This window comes from Rhinolophus sinicus, linkage group LG01, assembly GCF_036562045.2.
Source record: "Rhinolophus sinicus isolate RSC01 linkage group LG01, ASM3656204v1, whole genome shotgun sequence".
Lineage (NCBI taxonomy): Eukaryota > Metazoa > Chordata > Mammalia > Chiroptera > Rhinolophidae > Rhinolophus > Rhinolophus sinicus.
In genome coordinates this window covers 22,490,863-22,512,347 of record NC_133751.1, presented here as the reverse complement: position 1 = coordinate 22,512,347, position 21,485 = coordinate 22,490,863, and the positions used below count along the sequence as shown (strand labels likewise).

At 32.7% G+C, this 21,485-nt stretch overlaps 1 long non-coding RNA gene across 11 annotated transcripts in view; it reads left to right on the top strand.

Annotated features, from left to right (window-relative positions):
* LOC109447544 (uncharacterized) overlaps positions 1–21,485 on the top strand; it is a 659,535-nt gene that overhangs the window by 345,187 nt on the left and 292,863 nt on the right. The window contains exon 1 of one of the 11 annotated variants that reach the window (XR_002137385.2): positions 16,244–16,575. The exons of 9 other annotated variants lie outside the window; for them this stretch is intronic. This is a non-coding gene — a long non-coding RNA (uncharacterized LOC109447544). Of the gene's footprint in view, positions 1–16,243; positions 16,576–17,379; positions 17,499–21,485 lie in introns of those variants that run through there. One more of the 11 variants, XR_012494221.1, reaches the window with a different exon arrangement.

Genomic DNA, 21,485 nt, shown 5'->3' with positions numbered 1-21,485 from the left:
TAGGACTTCTCCAAGAATGAGTGAGAGACAGTTGAAAGAGCAAAGGAAATATAAGGGAAGAGGGTTCTAGAGTCATTTCTGGAGCACAGGTAGAGAGAGACATGCTGCTAGCTCTGTACTATGCCCATCCCTACCACCATCTCAACCCATCCAGTGCCCAAGCAAATGCTGCATGTTTACGGTGACATGGTGGCAAAAACTGTACTTTTCTTCTACTAGTAAAATTTCAGAAACCATTAGTAGGTCCCATTTTATTTAGTTAGGTCCTTTCTTTTAGATTAGAGCTCCTTAAATTGGGATCAAAGAGTAAGCATTTTGCAAGATAATCAGTGATCGCTCTGAAATTATATGCAATATATTGTGTGTATATTCCCTTTATTTGTGGAGATGATCAATGTATTTTATCCATTTTTCAAAGATCTTGATGACATGAAAAGTTTTCATCTAACATGTTTCAAATTTAGAACAGATGTCATTAAAATGAAAATTTTGAAGGAAGTGAAGAGGTTTTGTATATATATATTTTTATTAATATTCCAGGTGGTGTTGGCTGTAAAATTTGTACCCTCATGACTGCTTTTTAGTTATAAATGTTTTTAGGGAAATAAAAAGCGTTCAAAAGGGTTTTGTGGGTAATTTCCCTTTCATCATTCTTTAAAACTTGAACCAAATTTAAAGTTATTCTTCCAAATAAAAATATATAAAACTGTTTGTATTATAGTCACTTTACAAATCCTTACATAGACCTTATTTATCTTATGACTAAACGTATATTTTTGAAACACACCTGTGTTTTTTTCAATATTCTACTGATATTGGCCCATGTGGTATGAATATTGATCTCTGTTGCCTCCAGATTTTATTTTATATTTGTTTGTTTGTTGTCGCTCACAGATATAGATAGAAAAACCAGTTCTGACCTAGTCGTAATTTTTCCTTATCTTAGCTGGAAACTCTGGAAATCATTCTGCCTCTTGCATGATATTTCTGTCCCTGCTAACGTGGACATTACCTCCCACCTCCATTTACACTCATGAGCATGCTTATTCTTTGGGATCCCAGCAGCCTATTTTATTTTCACTGAACTCTATTAACAAAAATTCTTGGTTAGCCTGTGTCTCTACCAATTGAGAACGAATTTTATTTTGTTTGTTTATGAACTCTATCAGCTATAAAGGAATAGTGCAGCTATTTTGGTAATTTCTTTGGTGGGGAGAGAAGGGAGGTTATCCTGGAAGATCCCAAGAAGGCTTCCCATGCCAGCCCACGTCCTCATTTGATGGTGAACATGTTCCCCACCTAGAAGATATCTGAAGCCTATTAGCTTTAGTCCTTGTGCCAGAAGAAGTTTTTGTAATATTTTTTCTTCGCTTAGTGAATCTCTTTTCCAGAAGACAAAGTTGAAATTTAATAAGATCAATGTAGAAGGCCAAATTTGCAGAGGCCAAATTTGCTCTTGAGTTATGGTGTTATTTCTCAGCCAGATGCTTGTCTCTTCTGCCCAGCTGCAAAATTTCTCCATACACAAAGGCTTCTTTAGTGCCAAAGGGGGATAAGCAAAATGGATGAAAATACAGCTGCTGTTGCATGGATGACCCCACTCACTGATGATTCCTTCAGCGAGTTTTCCTCAGAATTCTCAGAGGAATGCTTTGCCTAGCCACCTATCCCAACATCTAGGATTTACTTTTAAGATGGTTAGTTAATATTTCTTGAACATAAACTTTTGGCCAGAGAAACTGGAAATTTGAGTTTATTAAACTTTTACATACTTAACTATGGTCTACAGGGTATTTTAAACACAGCCATTTGGCCTCAGATCTACTTCCTTATACCCCAAAATATACAGTGTGAAATGTATGAGAAGTCATTGGATAAGGTGCCTTTTCTAAGTCCTCAGTATCTTATTTCTTCTAGATAATAGAGAAAAAATATACAGTATTCCCATGATTAAAAACACTGTTTGAGTTGTAACTTAGGTCCCTAAATACATATGGTAATGTATATAAATGTGTGAAAATCTAGCTTGGGAAAAAGATAAAACATTATGGAATACTTAAATGACTTATGAGATACCATACTGTGGAATATTAAATAACTTTTTGAAAACACTTTATTAGGATTGTACATTCTGACTTGGCAAAGCTTTGCATGATATATTATTTTGGGGGAAATAAAATAAATCGAATAATATAATATGTATAGTAAGATCTTTTATAGAAAAGAAAACTCTATAACTTGTAGCCACATTTTGTATATACAGAAATATAATTTTAATACATTTGTTTCACCAAAAAACAAGATGAATGAGTATCTATTTGTTTTTGGAGTGAAAATGTCTTGAAAACACACCTAGATTAGTAGTTATATCAGGGGAACAGAATGACAGAGAAAGGAAAGAAAGACCTTTTTATTTTATGTTTTATACACATATACTTCCGTATTATTATATTTTTTAGTCTTAAGTTATGACTTTTATCATTTAAAGCAGTCAGCTGTGGTATTTATTGACCTACTGTTGAATTGTGTCCCTTGCAGAGCCTGATACTTGGTGGTATTTTGCTTAGCAGTATTTATTGAAAACGTCCAAACAATTTATTCAGTTGAAATAAATGAAATAATATTGGGATTGAGCACTGTTCTTAGCTTGCATAAAGCTTTATTTTGATAAGAATCTGTCATTTTCCTCTCCCTATTTCATAGTGGTTAGGGTGCCTCATTTTCTCTTCTACCTGCTGGTTAGGATTTCTGGAGACTTTACTTCCCATCTGTCTTCATCTAGTCAGTTTACCTTTTTACCACCAGAGGTGTTTTTGTAAACTTGCCAAAGTCTGACCTGAATGTCCCTGCCCTTACTCTGGACTTAAAGGAAGTGATCTGGACATACCATTGCTTCTTATTCCTTCTCCTGGCGTTCACCAGCTTTCTTCCACGTTAATCTAAGATACCCTCAGAAATTGATTTGCTTTTCATGCAAGACAATTTTAAAACATTAGTCTAACTCTTACTTACTGGCCCCATACCTTCCATTGGGGACTGAACTTGAAATAGTATCAATATTCGTATATAATTTATCTTTCAAAAAAGGAATATGTATATATATATATCTGTAAAAGTGGATGGCACATATGTTCCTAGGTACTCATGCAGTGATTTTTGAATACAATTTACCTACTGTGTGATCCTAAGCAAGTTGCTTAAATACCCCGAGTCTTAGCATTCCATACCTGTTAAAAGCAAGTATATAAAAGTACGCAATCCATAATACTGTTTTGAGGATTAAATGAATTATTATTGTATGCAAAATACTTAGAAAAGCATCTGGCACAAAAAAGCATGAAATAAATATAAACAATTTTGATTGTTTATAAAAATATACAAACCATAGTATTCCTTATTAGTGAATATTTTAAAAGAATAATTAGTAATAATAAATATACAATACATATTGGTGTACTTTGATTTGATGGGCTAATACAAATATCAGTAAATTCTTATAAAGGAAGTCTAAGATTTTCTGGGAAAGACGTTTTGATCATTAATAGCAGTTTGTGACAAGTATTTGAATAATAAAAAATAATAATAATAGAAGAAGCTCATTGTGATGCTTCCAAATGTACTATTTGTGTTTTAAATTATTACCTTTAATAACTTAAAGAAGTGGGAAATATAATCCTGAATCATAGTCGAATATATATTTTTTTCATCACAGATTTGAAAACAGTCACTAGCAGAGGAGACTATTAACAGTATAGGTATTGCCAACCTGGTGAATGAAGAAGTTGCATTTGTCTTGGAAAAAACAGTGATTTCCTTTTTTAAATTCCTCTCTGGAAGCCAATTTATGGATAAATAACCATGCAAAAAGGAGTGCCACATTGCTGATCCACTAATGAGAGAAAGAGGGGAGAGGGAGGGAGGAAAGGAGAGAGAAAGGAAGGAAAGATAGGAAGGATGGAGGGAGAAAGGGGAAGAGGGAAGGAGGGAAAGAAGGGAGGAATGAGGCAATGGAAGAAATTGGAGTATAAACAAAGGGCACTCAGAAAGTTTCCAGCTCAATACATCTCCTTCGTGTATTCCACAAATTAGATTTCAAGAACTCAGCTTCTCTCAGAAATTTAGGCTATTGGCCATTTACAATTTACTTTGAATTAATTTAATCAGATTATCAGATTAGGATTTTGCTTAGAGCCAGCCAAAATCAGCCAGCCTGAGGAAAGTGGAATTTTGATTGAAAAGTGGAACTGACAGGAAGTTTGATGATGAAGCACAAGGCTGGTGTTCAGTGAGGAGGGGATGTGGGCATGCGGTGGGTGAGGAGAACCTAGGACAGCCAGAGGGCAGCCTGAGGGCAGTGGATGCCTGAGGGCTTATTAAGAGAGTTTACCGAGAGGTGAGAAGTTTCCCAAGACAAACAGCATACTTTGCACTTTGGCTAAGGTCCCTAGCAGCAGTGCACATTCTTGTTATCTGCTCTCGTTACATTTAATCGCAGTGTTATTATTTGTGAGATTAAAGATACCACATTCTCTGAGAGGACAGCTAAAGGTTATGGGTTTATACCTGCATATCTGTTCAATTTTATGTCCCACTGGTTTTGCTTATAAACAAAAATGTATTATATTTTAGACCTTTACTCCAAAAGGCTAATGCAATATTAATCATGTTTTTAGCAGACTTGAGATTTTAACCCTAAAGCCTCATCAGCATTCCATATGTTATGTTTCACACTGGCCTTGAGAAGTATAGACTAGATACATCAGAACTGTAACAGGCTTTTCCTTCCCATTGTTGAGTATTTCAGACTTCTTCTAAAGGTTATAAATTTTAAATATAATATGTTTCATGGTGTGGGGAATGCTGTGGTGAAAGGTCGGGCCAGATGACAGAGCAAGCCTGTTTGCCATCAATGCCTTTTCCCTGAGATCTGCATTCCATTTCAGTAACTTTTATCTTTGTCTTCTAGTTTTAACAAAAACGTGATTAGAACCTAATAATGTGTTAGGGTATCAAATTCAGTTGATATTACCATGATTACTTTGTTTTAGATCCCCCACCCCAAATTATAACTGTAAACATTTAAGAAGTTAAAAAGTCCATGAACCCAAAACAAGTGCTTTAGAAAGAAAGTAGGGAGACCATAATACAATTCACGGTGCTTACATTCAAGGTAAAGAAACTTGTATTATTTTCCTAGGGCTGCTATAATAAAGTATCACAATCTGGGTAGCTTTAACAGAAATGTATTCTCTCATAGTTCTGGAGATTAGAAATTTGTCTTCAAGGTGTCAGCAGGTCATGTCCCCTCTGAACACTCTGTCCCAGGCCTTCTTGTTATCTTTTGGTAGTTGGCAGCAATTCTTGGTGGGTCCTTAATTTATAAAGTCATCACTACATTTGCTGCCTCCATTGTCACATGACATTCTCCCTGTGAATTTGTGTTTTGATATGGCTGTGATCCCTTGGTGTGTATCTGTTGCTAAGTCTCGTCTCCTCTTCTTATACTGACACTAGTCATGCTGGATTAAGGAACCCCTATTCCAATATGACCCTATCTTAACTAATTACTTTTGCAATGACCCTATTTCCAAATTTGTCCACATTCATAAATACCAGGGGTTATGACTTGAGCATGTCTTCTTAGGAGACAATTCAACCCACTAAATTTCAACGTAAGAATAGACAAGATGACAAATATATACTTATACCATGATAAAGGAATAAATGTTCCAAATAAGAAAATCACTTAAATGGAGTATTAAACTATTCATTTATCATATTATTCTCAAGTCTGTAAAGGAGAGTATGAAATGACTCAAAATTATTTTCTGTTCTCCAGAATCTAGTTTCTTCTTGTATTTAAATTTCTATATATTCCACAGACTTCACATGGTTATGTTAAGTTAATCTATAAGCATCTATATTTTCTATGAAATTCAAGACTTCTGCTTTACTTAACATTAAATATTCTACTCAATTGAGTACTCAGTGTTCTCATTAAGTAGTGCTTACTCAATGCCAAAGACTGTGTAGGTTACTGAGAGTGGAAAGAAGGAAGCATAGTCCTTTGTTTTAAAGTCTTGGGAGATGGATAAAACCAAATTACAATAGATTTTTATGTTATTTAGAAGTGTGTATTGTATTATGGCAGGGCATAGAAAGAATGCTAAACTAGACTTTGGTCAGGAAAGTCTTCCTAAAAGAGTTGACACCCATGCTGTCTCCAAATAGAAGAGAGCCAAGCTAAGTGTCGGAAGGAAGGGTGTTACCACAAGTGTCCAGATTGGGGAGAGAAAACATGGCAATGAACCTAGTTCCTTGCACTGATGATATAATGTGGATAATTTACAAGAGATATTATTTGAGAGCAAAACAATGATTATACCACAAAGAACTCTTATAGAATAGATGTTCATTATATAATGAACACTCAATAAATATTACCTAAAACACAGTATAGGTAGGGATCAGAAGCATAAGCTCTGGTGTCAGATAAATTGGATTTAATCCGATTATTCTATTACTCGAATGATATTTAACCTCTCTAAACCTCAGTTGCTCATCCTACATAATGGAGATAATAACATGTTACAATCCTAGGGTTACCATAACAAATTACAAATTGGGTTACTTAAACATAACAGAAATGTATTCTCCTGCAGTTTTGATGGCCCAAAGTCAGAAATCAAAGGGTGAGCATCACTGGTTCCTTCTGGAAGGTTCTAGGGGTGAATATGTCCCATGACTTTCTATTGGCATCTCACTAGATGCCAGCATGTTTCCTTGTCTTGTAGATACATCACTCTAATTTCTGCCTCCATCGTCCCATAGCATTTTTCATGTGTGTCTCTGTGACAAAGTTTCCTCTTCTTATAAGGACACCAGTCACTGAATTTAGGGTCCATTCTAATTTGGTATGACCTCACCTAAACTTACATCTGCAAAGATCCTACTTAGAAATAAAACACATTCACAGGTACCAAGTGCACACGAATTTGGGGGAGACTGTTCAACTCAATGCAATAAAATGTGTTTCTTTGGGTTGGAGTGAGGATTAAAGGAGATAATTCATATTACTAATTTAGCAGAGTTGGTGCTCAATACATACATTTTAATTACTGCTGTTGCTCCTTCTTTAAGATCATTCTTTATTGGTTGACTTTGAATCATAATTATAAGATGCATATATCTATGAACTTGATTTTAAATGGAGAAATCAGAGTTTTATCTCAGAAAATATCTGCATCTGCAAACTTTTTGTTAGATTTTTCTAACTTATCATCAATCACGGTGCTCTAAACATTTTTTCCTATGGAAAAATAAATCAATGAAAGAATTTTCTTCTAGTAACTCTGACATGGCATCACAAATTTGTAAATAATTTAGTCATTTTTAGCAAGTATTGGAATAGAATATAATGTTATTGTTTTAAGTGGTCGTTCAGCATTGGGTTATGAAGACTGTAGCATAACAACTTTATTTCTCCGTATAGGAAAAAGAAGTATAATATTTTAGGGAAAATTTCCAAGTTCAAATACAGAGTTTGGGGTTTAGCTTGACTAAGAAAGGCCTCTATATTGAGTTATCTTTTAAAATTTGTTTTTATTTTTTCCAGCTTTATTGAGGTATGATTGATAAATTAAAACTTGTATGTATTTAAGTTATACATACATGGATTATAGATATAAGTATGTGTTGTATAATGATTATCACACTCAATGAAGCTAATTACCATTTTTATCACCTCACATAGTTACCTTTTTTTATGTGTATAGTAAGAACACTTAAGATCTACTACCCTAGCAAATTTCAAATAGAAAAATGTGCTAATATTAACTATAGTTACCATGCTATATGTTATATGTCTAGAACTTATTCATGTTATAACTGATATTTTATACCCTTTGAGAAATATCTCCCCATTTCCCCTACCCCCTAGCCTCTGGCAACCGCCATTCTACTCTCTGTTTTTCTAAGTTTGACTTTCAGATTCCACATATAAGTGAGATCACATAGTATTTGTCTTTCTGTGTCTGGTTTATTTTACTCAGCGTAGTATCCTCCAAATTCATACATACTGTCACAAACAGCAAGATTTCCTTTGTTTTTTTTGTTTTTTTTTAAGGCTGAATAATATTCCATTATATACAGGTATTTCTTTATCCATTCATCCATCAGTAGACACTTAATTTTGATTTAGCTCTTAGACAGCATGTCTTATGTAATTTTCTCAAGAATAATATAATCTTTTGATTTTTGATTATGTAAGATGTATTTTTGTTGCCTTTACACATATAAAGAACTTTGGCTAGGCTATCAGTTATAATACTTCCCATGTCCTGTAAAAGAAAAATAAACTGGCTTAAACAATCATAAAATTGACTGGTTCACATAGCTGAAAATGGATATAAGTAGGATAGGATTAAATCTGTGTTTTAACAATATCATCAAGGAGCTAGTTATCTTCTCTCCCTTCTTTGTCTTCTGTGATGTCAACTTTATCCCCAAAGCTTGGTTCTGTCACAGTTACAAAAAGGTAACTCCCAGATATACATGCCTCCTTTATACATGAGAGACTAGATCAGTGAAGGGCATGTGCTCCAGACCACCTGAAACCAATATCTGCATTTGGATAAATGCAGTTAATTGATTGGCTCATGGTTGGGGTTGTCCTAATTCTGTTGGCTTGCTGGGGATGTCTATGGTGGACCTAAATCCTTTTATTCAAAAACTAATTTATCCCAATGTTATAGATATTGTTAATTTTTCATATTATAGAAAAATAATGTGATCAGCCCATTTTTATTCCTATGTGGATACACACACACACACACACACACACACCATACGTTCCCTCCCACCCACACACACTTTTTCTATTTTGATAGTGGTAAGATGTGTCCTTTAAAATTGTAATTATATTTTTTCTTTACTAAAATGATCTAGGTCTGCGTCTTCCTCCATCAATTTTACCAAGTACACGGTCAATTATTTAATTTGGCATTAGGCTTGAGAAAGTCCTCTTCTATTCTATCTTTGATATCTTTGATTTTTTTCTATTTGTTCTGATACTTCAGAAACATTAATTATCCATGAATTATCTTTTCATTTCTAATTCTTTCTATTGATCAATTTCTCTGACATGATTTCTTTTTTTCTTTTTTCCTGAAACAAAACTCTCTTTGATCTGCTCACTTATGTCTTTTATTTATTTTTGGTGGTTGTTGGGAATCTTTCTTTGCTTACATTTTTGTATTCCATATTCTTCTACTTGTCCCAGTGTTTTACTTTTGACTCCAGTATGTGGCATGCAAAATGGTTGGTTGGCTATTAAACACAATATGGGCAGGTTAAAGGGAAAATAATAAATTTAATTTTAGAAATGGAGATGGTATGCCTATGAGCATTAAAAAAATGGGATCTAGAGCACCATAGAGGTGTCTGTGCTGAAGATTTGGAGGTTATCAATCTTTATCTGAGAGTCAGTTAGGTTTCTGAGTAGAGTGAGAATAGAAAAAAGAAGCTAAAGAGGGAATCTTGAGTCGCATTTACATTTAAAGATTGAAAACAAAATTAGATATATGAGCAGAAAAAAATGTAGGGGAAACAGTGTCATGAAAACCAAGGAGTAGTTTTATTACTTTAATACATATTTCTCATGAATTACTTTCTGTACATTACTTCCACACGTAAGAAAATATTACGTAATATGCCCTGAAGTGTTTAATCATTTTTTCTAATTAAAATATCTTTCTAGTGCATATTTTAATAAACTTAATCTCAGAACAATTTTATATTTACAGAATTATTACAAACGTGGTACGAAGATTTCCTGTATAACCCAAACCCAGTTCCTCATTATATTACTAAGATAGATTTGTCACAATTAATCAAACACAATCGATAACATTATTAGAAACTAAAATCTGTAATTTATTCAGATTTCCTTAGGTTTTCCCTAATGTCCCACCTTTTTTTTGTTGTTTTTCCAGGATCCCATTCAGGATACATTATATTAATGGTCATGTCTCTTTAGGCTATACTTGGTTGTGACAGTTTCTCAGAATTTCCTTGTTTCTAATGACCTTGACAGTTTTGAGGTTTACCGGTCAATTTTTTCCATAGATTCTCTCTCAAATGGATTTATCAGATGCTTTTCTTGTGTTTAAACTGGAGTAATGCATTTTTGGGAGGAAGACCAAAAAGATAAATTGCCATTCTCATCACATAATATCAAAGTTGAACACTGTCGAAATAACTTAACCACTGTTGATGTTATTTTTTATTTTTTTTTTAACCACTGTTGATATTAATCTTGATCACCTGGCTTGTGGAAGCGTTTGTTAGCTTTCTCCCCTCCAAATTTGTTCTTTTTTTTTTTCTTTCTATCTTTAATATTGTGCTCTTTGGAAGGAAGTCGCTATGCTTTGCCCACACTTCAGGTATAGACAGGTATGCTCTATTTCCTTCAGAATGGAATACATAGATTTGGAGTTACTTGGAATTCTTCTGCATGGGATATTTGTCTATTCTCTCCACATCACTTAAATCATTAATTGATGTCAGTATGTATTCATAGATATGAATTTTGTATTTTGGGTTGTAGTCTAAAATGACTTTATTAATTTTGTTCAAAATTTTCTAACTTTGTCCATTGGGACCTCTTTCAGTTGGCCTCTATATACCTTTGGTATATCTTTATCATTGTTTTTTTCAGTTTTGGGCACTTACTTAATTTTTGACATTATTAGATGCTCCAGGCCCATTTTGCCTATTTTCTGCCAAATCCTAGTATCAGACATTTCTCCAAAAGCCTTAGTTTCGTTTATTGGGTAACAGTGTTGCTACCCAAGATCTGGGTACTAGATGTGCTCATTATTAGTGCAGTCATTGTGTCTTAGGCCCTGTCCGCTGACAGAGCTAAAACATCCATGTATTTAGATCACCTTTTATTCTTTATTCATCAGCAATTTGCAGTTTTCCATGTATATGTCTTGTACATATTTTGTTAGTTTTATACCTAAGTATTTAGTCTTTGGATACTATGAGAAGTGGTATTTTTAAAATTTCAATTTCTAATTTTTTATTACTGATGAAGAGGAAAGCAATCGACTTTTTAAAAATGTTATAAAGTATATTTTACTAGCGATATTGGGATATAATTGCCATAACATTGTGTACATATAATGTGTTCAACAGGTTTATTTGACATATATTGCAATATGATTACCACTGTACAGTTGGCTAACACCTTCACTGCATCACATAATTACCATTTTGTGTGTGTGTGAGGCGAAAGCATTTAAGATCTACTCTCTTAGCAATTTTAATATGTATAATAGAGTAATGTTTGTTATAATCACTATGCTGTGCACTAGAACCCCAGGACTTAACTCATCTTCTAACAGGCACTGGCTTTTACACATTACATCCTGAAAGCTTTCTATAGTTGCTTTATTTTTTTTTTAACTCTTAGGGATTTTTCTATATAGACAATCCTATCATCTATAGATATAGAGAGTTTCAGTTATTATTTTCCAAAACTTATACTTCTTCTGTGTTTTCTGTGTCAATTAATATGACTATATGAGTTTCCTTCTTAAGTCTGTTGATAATGGGGTATTATTACAAGGATTGATTTTTTTTTTAATGTTGAACCAGGCTTGCGTATATAGGATAAATACCACTTAGGTACAGTGTATAATTGTTTTGATACATTGTTGAATTTGATATGTTAGTGTTTTATCAAAGTTTCTTTGTGTCAGTGTTTATGAGAGATGCAGGCCTATAATGTTATTTTCTTGTATCTAGTTTTGGCATTAGAGTAATACTGGCTTCATTGCATGAGTTCAGTAATGTTCCTCTGATTTTATTTTTTGGAAAAGATTGCATAGAATCAATACCAGTTCTTCCTTAAATGTTTGGTAGAAATCACCCATGACACCATTCCAGTCTGGTGATTTGTTTTGGGAAATGTTATTAATTATTAATTCAATTCATTGATAGATATAGAGCTATCCGCGTTATCTATTTCTTCTCCTTGTGTGTGTTTAGATTGTTCTTACTCCTTCAGAAACTATACCATATACTTAATAATATGTAAAATTACCTACAGATATTCCCACAAAAGCAGATTTATAGATTGAGAAAATGAAGCGAAGCAGGGAATGTTTTTTTTTTAAAAAAAAACACAGTGGGAATGTGGAGTTTCTGATACTTTAATCTGTTCGATAAGAATATGTTATCTTCTTTCCATTACTTAAATGCACTGTATTTTTGTTTGTTTGTTTGTATGTATGCTATGTGTCTTTGGGTATCTCCATTTGCTATTCTGAAGAGGACAAAAATTATTTGTTTTGACACTTAAATGTTGTATTATGTTTTGTTTTAAATGTTAGCATATGATCTTCCTGGAGAATATTTACTTAAACATTTAATATCATTTTGTTATAATAATTTGAGTGTTCTATGATCACATTCAATTTACATCAAACATTTATTTGAAACAGTTTCTCTATGTTTTATGAATATTCTTATTAGGAAACAGCTACTCAGAGTACTGTGTTATTAGTGTATCTTGCTTAAAGTGAAACCTACTATAATGTAGTTTGCAATTTATTTTGAAGTAATAATGTGCTTTTGTGCACAATGATTATGTCTGGATTTTATTTTGAAATATTAGTATCAAGAGATATATAGTCTTTTTTGGTCTCAACTAGCATGAGAAATAATAAGGGAAATGTTTTTTGTTTTTTTAAATGGTATTAGGTTGGTGTACAAGTAATTGCGGTTTTCACAATTATTTTTAACCTTTTAAACCGCAATTACATTTGCACCAACCTAATAAAATAATCTTAATTTTACTTAAGCAATGACATAGTTAGGCACTTTAAGCAATGACATCATGAAGCTATCGAGTGACAAAAAAATGTCACTTTCCATGATGATGTCTTTCATAGTACCTTGTTTATTATAAGTGTCTGAATAGATGATAATTATCAATATTGTCATAACACCCTATCACATTTACAAAATCACTGGGCAATGTCACCTCAGCTTTCTGAAGCATTCAACAAACACAGTACCTATTCCTTTAGAACTGGCTGTTCAGCTTTCTGTTTGCTTACTAGACTATCTGAAACACAAAATCAGAGGCTGTATTGTTTTTTTCATTTTTTTGTTTTTGTTTTGTCTCACACAACACTTAGTCCAGCGCCCCACAGGAAGTCGGCATTAAACAGAATTTTTGAAATGATGGGTGGTGAATCAAAAGATGTTTGAATGCTTACATCCACGTGTCACTTGGTGGGAATTGTTGCTAGGTAAAACAATATCTCATTGTAATGGTCATTTCAATAACCTTTTCCTTACCTCTTCTGGTCAAGTGTATTAGTTACCTATTGGCTTCTTTCTTCTCCCTTTAGTAACTTTACTTGAAGATCTAACTGACTCTAACATATAGGTTGATGTACCATTTTTGCTAGGCACCTATGAATTCCATAATTCTTTTTTAAAATCTGTGCATATCAGTTGTGGGCATAGAATTTTCTTATGTACTACACAAGGACTTAAGCACAGTATTCTTGTTCAAAGTTTAAAAATAAGTATCATGGAAAAGTGGCAACTGTGTAACATTTGCCTTCATTCTTAGCACCATGTAAGGCTTTTATATAAAACTCTGGCATGCATGTTGTTTTTCCTCTTTTCTGGAAAATGTGAATATTGTAGACTTCCTTCATAAATTACATGCATTCTTGGAAAAAATCAAACACTGAGTATAGAAACAAATCGTGTTCCAAAATAAGACAGTTTTTCACTCCTTTGTACTTAAACGTTGTATTAGTTTGCTCAGGTTGCCATAACACATACCAGAGATTGGATGGCTTAAACAACAGAAATGCATTTTCTCACAATTCTGGCAGCTAGAAGTCCAAGATCAAGGGTTGGTTACTTCTGAACCTCTCTACTTGGCTACATATGGATTTCTTTCCCTTGTCTTCACATGGTTTTCCTTCTTAGTGTATCTCTGTCCTAATCTCTTATTTTAAGGACACCAGTCATATTGGATTAGGGCTACACTGATGACCTCATTTAACTAAACTATCTCTTAAAAGTTTCTGTCTCCAAATAGGGTCACATATTGAGGCACTGGGAGTTAGGAATTCATCAGATGAATTTGGAGGGAGGGATTATAATTCAGTCCATACAGTCATGATATGAACTAAAAGACTATGCATGGTGTCTAAGGAGAAGAGAGGCATGCAGAATGCAGTGAAAGAGACGTAATTACTGACTTTAGCAGATTCTTCTTCAAGACAGTCGTTCTGTAGTTACCATGGATGTGTATGTAGCAGTGTGATTGTGGTTGATAATTTGCTTGGCAAATTGTAATAGACTGTTCAGAGAAATGTGATGAATACTTTCTTAGATTGAAAGTAAAGAACTCAAAGAAACCATTGCCCAGCACTTTATTTGATTCTGTAAGAATTTTGAATGTCAAACCATACTCTGCTAATAAGAAGCCAGGTCCAATGGGAATCTTTTGGTTTTATACATGTATTATTTTCAGAATAAGGATAGCAACTCACCTGTTACACAGTATTATCTTGACATGCATTTTTAATGAATTGGGTCTGTCAGTTTATGTGCACCCATAAAACCTAATAGTTTAAACTCTCTGTAACTATCTTTGCCACTTCCTATTTTAGGTAATAATATTTTATTATAAAATTACAATTTTTATAATTTAGAGCTCTAGTTTCTAAGATAAGAAAACAGACATTTGGAGGCAGGAATAAAAACAAAGTAAACTCTCTACTTAAAGCAGAAAAAACAACTTTCTGAAGAAATTCCTGGACATACTTCTACAGTATTTCAGAACCATTTCTTTTTTGTTCATCTAACTACAGTGTGAACCAAATTATTATTATTATTATTTTTTAAAAAGTCTTATTGCCTATTTGCCTTAAATGAAGAGACATCGTTCTACCCCAATGCAACAACAGAAACTACAATTTGTAAATGAAAAGATGTTGTCTTCTCTCACCATCACCATCTTTGTCCATAATTAAGATTTTGGTCAGGGATGAGAACAACTTGATTATACTCCATGTTATCACAGCCCTCTCGACTTCTCTCTGTCTTCCACATGTTGAATGACTTAGTGATTTATTTTCTCCACATATGCGATGTTTGGCTCCTATACGGTGTGGGATAGATCTTAGTTATTGGATCTCCTCTCTTTCTTCCACATGTTGAATGACTTAGTGATTTATTTTCTCCACATATGCGATGTTTGGCTCCTATATGGTGTAGGATAGATCTTAGTTATTGGATCTCTTCTCCCTGCTACATCAAATAATTTTGATTATAACTTAAATTGTACTTCCCCTGACTAATTCCTTTTTAGTTTCCTTTTTACTATAGACTACTAATAGGCAAATTTTAATGTTTTACAATTAAAGATGTGATTTTTTTTTTAATACTTAAACTAGTAGCTAAAAGAGCTAGAAATTTAAGAAAGATAAATTGGACTACTTGGTTCTTCTTCATGTAAGGAAAACAAACTACTTATCTGCTTCGGTGTAGCTTCTGGACGCAACTTCCAGAGCGTTAAGCAATCAGTACTAACTCTTAGAATGATATGAGTCTCTCTGGTCCTGCAATGCCATGTTTCCATCTTTCTAGGGCTGAAGAAGTTTCAGTTGGGGTGAATAGATACCATCTTGGTTCTTAGTGGTGCGTGGTAGGGGCCTTGTTATTGCTACATGCAAGGTTATTTTAGTGTTAATTTGAGCATATCAGAAGAGTTTAGGTTAGAATTTCAAAGAAATGTATGAATCCTTGTTACCTTCAAATCTCAATTCTCCTCCATGATATAAAATACCATTCTTCTTTAAAAGAATTGTAAATTTATCCTAAATTACTAGATCTAAATGCTGAACAACAAACAATCCATATTTACTACAAGGAATAGGGTTAAAATTTATTCTCCAATGACAAATCGCAACCAGGAACAGACTTCAGCCAGGCAGCTAGCAGGGCTTGCCGGGTGAACTGCACAGGCCATGATGGGTGCAGAGCTCAGAGCCGGAAAGCAAACAGCTGCTGTAGCCTGATTTGAGTTAAAATAGTGTGAGTGTTTAGTCTGGCGCACGGCTTCAGGGGAGATTGGCAGCTGGGTCAAACAAAGTCCTTCCATTGGCTCTCTTCCCAGGCAGCTTCTGCTAGTATTTAGGTACTAGTGCAGTGTAGGGCCCTTTTCTCAGGCAAAACCTAACATCTGACCGCACCCTCTTTGCTTTTTCAAAAACAAAAACAACAAAAAACCCCAAAAAACCCCTTCTTTTTCCTTCTTTCGTTATGATAAATTCTCCAATAGACAACCTCTCCCACTAATTGTGTATTAGCAGTGTATTTTATCTTGAGAGCTGACGCACTGGGCTCTCAACGTGGTGTGGAAAGCTGCCTGTTACAGTGCTGGATTCATAAAAGGGCCTTTATGGTTTGTGAAAGAATATCTGTGTGCTTAGGCAGGAAACTTTTTGATCTGCAGAAAAGCCAGAAGACATCTAGGTAAGGCTACCTATCAAATCTACTTTTTTGGGAAAAAGTTGGGCAGTGAGAATGATTCCTCACAATCGATGTGAGTTTGGAGTGTGCATGTTCACTTTGGTAGAAGTTTAAAAGGTACTGACTATTGTTTGCTTATTTTTTATTCGTTTGTTTAAATCTTAAAAGAATACTGTAGTCTGCATTTTTACGATTTTGTTTTCTGCTCTTGGACAGATTATAGTGGATATAGAGTTTTATTATATAGCAAAATCTTTGTAAACTGTCACAGAAAGAAAGTGTATTTAAAAGGGAAATTGACAAGATTTAAAGAGTAATTGTACAATCATTTGAGGACAGAGGAACACTGCATTAGACTAACAAGGGTTTAATTACCAAAAAAAAAAGTTTAATGTTGCTTTGGAAGGAATATTAAGTAAGTTGTCTTTGTCTCTTACTTTTTAATTTTAGTCACTGATTTAGCCTGTTGGGTCACATTTTTTGTTAGTGCTGAAGGCTGCCATGAATCCCTAATGAGGCCCCTTTGCACATGATTTTGGCATTTGGCCAAAATCAACTTCCCAGCGGCAAGCTTTCTCTAAAGAACCTGGAGCAATTTTTTTTTTTTTGATTAGAAATCATGTCTGAAAACTGCCACAACCAGTTGTGTAGGCATGTCAGAATGACTTTATACAGTAAATATGAAACAAGCATTTAAAAAAATTTTCCTCATATCGTAGATTTTATCATTATGAATTCCTGCTTGTGGTCACTTAAAATACGTCAGAACAAGAACAATCTTAAAGAAGAAGATTTACTGATTTTTTTGTTTTTCTCAGCAGAACAGAGTAGGGCTGATCATCTCATTAAGACGTATACAGTACGAAAATGTTATTCAAAACACTTCAGGATAAATAACTGATGAATTCTTAAAACTATAAATCTCTGTAAGTAATACTCAGTGAACAGTAAGTAAAGAAGTTTTCTAGAAGTTTTGTTCTGAGCACAATTAAATTTAACATTTTTTAATTGAGATTTTTGTATATTTTAAATATCATGGTGTTTGGGATCCTAAAAATGTTAACATTTATCATGTAATTATAATAATTTATTAACACCTTGATATTATTTCTAACAAATGTTTTAATAGAAATGTTTGGTATATAAACATGACTGAATAACTTTAAATCATTGTATTTAATTGCTGTTTTACCATAAAAGGTAATTTTTCATGAAAGAAATTCTGAAGCTCAAAGGCACTTATACAGTTTTCAGAGCTATTAATTTTACTCTAACTGCATTTTGTCATGTAAGCCGATACGTTCTTTTATACTCCAGTATTTTAAGAGTTAAATTCACAAGTTGCTATGAAATACTATAGTAATCAGATGTTAGCAACCTCAGAATTTATATAGTCATTTTCAGCAGTATCTTTACACATTAAAAACAGATACATTGCATAGTATACAAGAGCAGAAAAGAAGGATCGTAGTTGCTGTGTTTTATTTTTTTAAAAGAAATCTTATTATCACTATTCTAAATACTATTTTGCCTTATATTTTAATCTACAGTAATCTGGACTGAAACTTTATTTTTTTACTTTAAAATAAACATATTTCTCTGTAAAATTTTGAGAATATGATTTATTCTCTTTTAAAGAAACCTGATTTAGAGCTTAATAGGTATGTTTTTCATGTATTTATCACTATACTTATTTTCCCTTTATTATTACAGTGTAAAATGTTGCTAATTTGGAGGAAAAGTGAAAATGAACTTGAAAATGCATTTTCATTTCCTTCAGATCAATTTAGGTGTATATATGTAATTTATGGGTATATGAAATATTTTTTACTATTGCTGTGGACTGAATTATGACACTATATATAACTTGCTATGAGTTGTGTAGAGACATGGACTGTTTGAAATGATCATATCAGTCAACATTAAAATACATAGATGTTATAAATTGGAAAAGAGCAAATACATATCTGCTTTTACCAAAATTTACCTGGATAAGTTCAGTACATCCATGTGAGTTCACTGTTGAACTCTCATTTAATGTAATCTTTGGTATTTTAACAGAGGAGTTAATATGTAAGGTAGATAGTTCATGATTTGTATAAAAATTGAACATTTTATCATTTACTGTTATCGAACAGGTGCAGGAAAAATAAGATAGCTTGTGTTATTCAGCATGATTCTTGCTTAAAAAGCTATTTTTGAATTCTGGTTTTATTTTAATCTTAGCTCCCATACACATAATGGTGTCTTCTGTTTTCATTTTTTGATTATTTTTAGTCAGTTATTTTACTTATTTGAAATTGGCAGAATATTTCTCTAAAATACTGAGAGATGTCTTTACTGAACATTTTAGGTTTCTTTTGCTTTTTTTGTTAATTAGAGGCCTTAGCAAAGTAAATGACATAAAATATAGAACTTTTGGAGTATACAGATATGTCAGTTTGCGACTTCAGAAGAAACTTATTGTTCGCGATTACTGACAAATATTTCTGAGTTGAGGTAGAAACAAGTAAGTATTGAAAAAAAGTTACTTGACGCTCTTTACTGAAAAAGCTAAGAAATTTACTTTGTTTTGCTATACCTATGAATTTCAACTGAATATTTCAATGGTTTAGGCTTTTTGGCAAGCTTATTAGCTAATTTTCCTTGGAACCATAAATGCAAAACATTGATTATATTTTCTTCATTGAGCTGACATTTTTAAAACAATATTCTGAATACAATTACTTTAAAAAGAAAACTATTTCAATGTGTTTGTTAGATTTATTCTATTTGTGAAGAACAGCTTGATGAATTTGCTTCATTCATTATTTTTCCCCATCCTTTTGTAAACATTAAAACCTATTCCACTTTACAGTGTGGAAACTTCTTCACTCTTCAGAAAAAGTGAAATTCATTTATAGCTGTCAATTTAGATTATGGGCCTTTACCATTTTAAATGTGACAGGTTTTTGTTTGTTTCAATTATGCAACAGGAACATAAAATGCTTGTTTTCCCCTAAGTAAAAGAGATAGTAAGTAAAATAATTAAGTATTGACTTTAATTATGTATTGATAAGAAAGTTTTATAACTACAGTTTTTTCTCCACAATTTTTAAAATGTAAGAAATGTTTACAACGGGGCATTTTTGATCATCATTTCATCATTTAAATAAAATGCATTGTTCTAAATGGTCTAAATTCCAGCAGTGAGATAAATGTATGACTACATTAGATTGAACATAATTACTAAATTTTGGCACAACTTCAGTGACCTCTGCCGTAAAAGATTAGCATATGTGGGATGATCGTGGATTTGCAGTAACAGAAGTAGATAAGTGAAGCACGTGAGACACCAACCTTTGTTGTTTTGGAGAGAAAATACATGCTAAAATAAAAGGAGATACTTTTCATGTAAACTGCTGACAATAATATTTTGTTGTTTCATTAGTACAACAAATCTTGAACATTAAAATAATTTAATTATAATCTGTATTGCATTTGTAAGACTTTTCCTGTAGAATTAACTGTAGTATTTTATTCTTTTATGAGATAAACAACTGTCATATTTCCAAGCACTCAACATGTAACTATAAATTAGATAACCAAGTAATTTTTTAAAATGTTATGCTTTGATTTAAATATAATTAATATTGAATTAAAAATAACATTCTCTGATTTTAAGTCATTTTCGTATAAAAGAACATCTGATTTTCACTTTGCAATTCTTTTACTTAATATTAGTTTAATTTTAAAATTATCATAAAGCAAATTTTGCTATTTGATATAGTTTTTAAGCATGGTAGGGTTTATTTTGTAAGCAACCTAACCTAATATATATTTAAACAATGGTGACTTATGTCTAGCTGTATATTGTCTCAAAGTCAAGATCAGCATAAGATCTTCTTTGGGGAGGCCCTTTAAAAACAAAACTCTGAGTTTCCTCTTGTTTATATGTTCAGGTATGTTCAGGCAGACCTGAGTATCTGCCTATCTCCTGAGATGACTGACGGTCTTGTGAGCATGAAGATGGAAAATGTAGTAGTAGACTCCAAGTTTATTCTTTTTCCATATTATTCTGAATAAACAAAAATTTTGAGTTTCATATTGAAAGCTTGTCTATATATGAATCAGTATAAATGATTACTTCAAATTTGATGATTTGGATAATTTCAAGCACTGAATATTTAGCGTAAGTTAGTGGTCATTTACATGTTTGTGTAGTGATTATAAATATTTATTATTGGTTTTAAAGATTTACTAGTTTAAAGAAAATCTGGACTGCCATCATTTGCTTAAAAAATTATTAATATTTACTAGTTTTATAACTGCCTCCATTTTGCTATTATTGAAATGTTACGTTAGTGATTATAAATATTTGATTATTATTGATTTTAAGGTTTACTAGTTTAGAGAAAATCTAGAATGCCATCATTTGCTTAAGAAACTATTAATATTTACTAATTTTATAACTGCCTCCATTTTGCTATTATTGAAATGTTACGTTATAGCTCTCTTCAAAAATACCATGAGATTAAGCAGTGCCTTAGTTTCCATTTCTCCCATTAACATAAGAGGTCAACATGTGTAGGGTGGGATGTGGGGCCTGAAAATATTTCAGGTTTTTTTTCTTTCTCGTCTGTGATTATCAACTACTATTTGCAGAAATTTTTGAAAGAAGTGGTTGTATTTTTTGAATGTTTATATAAATGTGAGGATATGCATGGGCTTTCTGTGGACTTCAGTTAAAAAACTAAAATAGAAAATAAGATTGAGATTAATGACATGGTGCATTTTTATAGCAACTAATTACAACTTGCTATTCATACATAAACAACAGTCTGGAAAGATAGACAGTGTGCTCTGAGAGCAGCCTTCATTTACTCTTCACTTAAGAACTGCTGAGAAAGTGGTGGCAAAAGGGTGGTTTGGGG